This window comes from Ovis aries, chromosome X (genome assembly GCF_016772045.2).
Source record: "Ovis aries strain OAR_USU_Benz2616 breed Rambouillet chromosome X, ARS-UI_Ramb_v3.0, whole genome shotgun sequence".
Taxonomy (NCBI): domain Eukaryota; kingdom Metazoa; phylum Chordata; class Mammalia; order Artiodactyla; family Bovidae; genus Ovis; species Ovis aries.
The window spans coordinates 131,496,225-131,499,082 of NC_056080.1; positions in this window are offsets into that span (position 1 = coordinate 131,496,225).

Below are 2,858 nucleotides of genomic sequence, written 5' to 3' on the forward strand. Positions count from 1 at the left end.
TGGAAACATGGAAGCAATCTAAATGCACCTCAACAGATGCATGGAAACAGAAGTTGTAGGGTGTGTGTGTGTGTGTGTATAATGGAATGTATATATATACACATATACTGGAATATTTCTCAGCCATAAAAAATGAAATAATTCCATTTGCAGAAACATGGATGGATCTACAGATTATCATACTACACAAAGTCAGTCAGACAAAGACAAATATTGCATATTATCACTTATATGTGGAATTTGAAAATAATGCAAATGAACTTATTTATAAAACAAATCCACAGAAATACAAAACAAACTTATAGTCGCCAAAGGGAAAAGTGGGGAAAGAAACAAATTGGGAATATGGGATTCACAGATACATGTACCATATATAAAACAGATTAAACAAGAAAGATCTACTGTATAGCACAGGAACTATAGTCAATTTCCTGTAATAAACCATAATAGAAAAGATTATATATATACACATAGATCTCTACACACGTATATATACACACATATATATGTATATATGAACTGCTATGCTGTATACCTAAACTAACACAATATTGTAAATCAGCTATACTTCAATTTAAAGAGATAATAAATGAAAGAAAAAACAGAGAAAGTAGACAATGTTCACAAGAGCAAAATGGGACACAGAAAACTGTACAAAAAAGATCTTCACGACTAAGATAATCACGATGGTGTGATCACTCACCTAGAGCCAGACATCCTGGAATGTGAAGTCAAGTGGTCCTTAGAAAGCATCACTACGAACAAAGCTAGTGGAGGTGATGGAATTCCAGTGGAGCTATTTCAAATCCTGAAAGATGATGCTGTGAAAGTGCTGCACTCAATTTGCCAGCAAATTTGGAAAATTCAGCAGTGGCCACAGGACTGGGAAAGGTCAGTTTTTATTCCAGTCCCAAAGAAAGGCAATGCGAAGGAATGCTCAAACTACCACACAATTGCACTCATCTCACATACTAGTAAAGTAATGCTCAAAATTCTCCAAGCCAGCCTTCAGCAATACGTGAAGCGTGAACTTCCAGATGTTCAAGCTGGATTTAGAAAAGGCAGAGGAACCAGAGATCAAATTGCCAACACCCACTGAATCATCAAAAAAGTGAGAGAGTTCGAGAAAAACATCTATTTCTGGTTTATTGACTATGTCAAAGCCTTTGACTGTGTGGATCACAATAAACTGTGGAAAATTCTGAGAGAGATGGGAATACCAGACCACCAGACCAGCCTCTTGAGAAATTTGTATGAAGGTCAGGAAGCAACAGTTAGAACTGGAAATGGAACAACAGACTGGTTCCAAATAGGAAAAGGAGTACGTCAAGGCTGTAAATTGTCACTCTGCTTATCTAACTTATATGCAGAGTACATCATGAGAAACGCTGGACTGGAAGAAACACAAGCTGGAATCAAGATTGCTGGGAGAAATATCAATAACCTCAGATATGCAGATGACACCACCCTTATGGCAGAAAGTGAAGAGGAGCTAAAAAGCCTCTTGATGAAAGTGAGAGAGGAGAGTGAAAAAGTTGGATTAAAGCTCAACATTAAGAAAACGAAGATCATGGCATCTGGTCCCATCACTTCATGGCAAATAGATGGGGAAACAGTGGAAACAGTGTCAGACTTTATTTTTGGGGCTCCAAAATCACTGCAGATGGTGACTGCAGCCATGAAATTAAAAGATGCTTACTCCTTGGAAGAAAAGTTATGACCAATCTAGATAGCATATTGAAAAGCAGAGACATTACTTTGCCAATAAAGGTCCATCTAGTCAAGGCTATTGTTTTTCCAGTGGTCATGTATGGATGTGAGAGTTGGTCTGTGAAGAAGGCTGAGCGCTGAAGAATTGATGCTTTTGAACTGTGGTGTTGGAGAAGTCTCTTGTGAGTCCCTTGGACTGCAAGGAGATCCAACCAGTCCATTCTGAAGGAGATCAGCCAGCCCTGGGATTTCTTTGGAAGGACTGATGCTAAAGCTGAAACTCCAGTACTTTGGCCACCTCATGCGAAGAGTTGACTCATTGGAAAAGACTCTGATTCTGGGAGGGATTGGGGGCAGGAGGAGAAGGGGACGACAGAGGGTGAGATGGCTGGGTGGCATCACCGACTTGATGGACGTGAGTCTGAGTGAACTCCGGGAGTTGGTGATGGACAGGGAGGCCTGGCGTACTGCAGTTCATGAGGTCGCAAATAGTCGGACACGACTGAGCGACTGAACTGAACTGAACTGAAGTGTGTTGAAATGGTGGGAGGGGGTGCAAAAGGTGGATCTGTAACAAACAGAGAATTGATAACCATGTAAGTATTGAACACAAGGAACCAAATTTTCATCAAAATTGAAGGCAGAGTGATTTCCATCTTTTAAATTATGAAAAAATTTTATAAGGGACATTGTATTATTAAGAATAGATAACTATTGTTGAGGATAACAACCCAAATCCTGCATATAATGTTTCCTCAAATCAGTTCAATAAGTATTGGATGGATTATGAACAGAGGCTCTGCTCCACAGTCAAGATAGGGTTTTTCCATTTTCTTTCTCTGATCTTCTCTAGCTCCAAGGAATTCTATTAATATTAAGCTAGTAGATTGGTAAAGAAAGAGGGCACGGAAGTTGGTACCAAATGGCCCATAAAAACTACTCACATATCATGAGGAGGGAGAGGGGGAGAGAGTTTAAGGGGTAGGAAATTTAGTCTAGCAATTTGCCCAGAAGGAAAAGGAAATGTAGTTTAATGAACACAGTCTCCATTAGCAGGATGTTGAGCAATTCTTTTCCATAATGCTAGAAAATGAAACAAAAATAGGCAGGAAAGTTATAGGAAGGAGAGCTTTCACTCACTAAAGCAG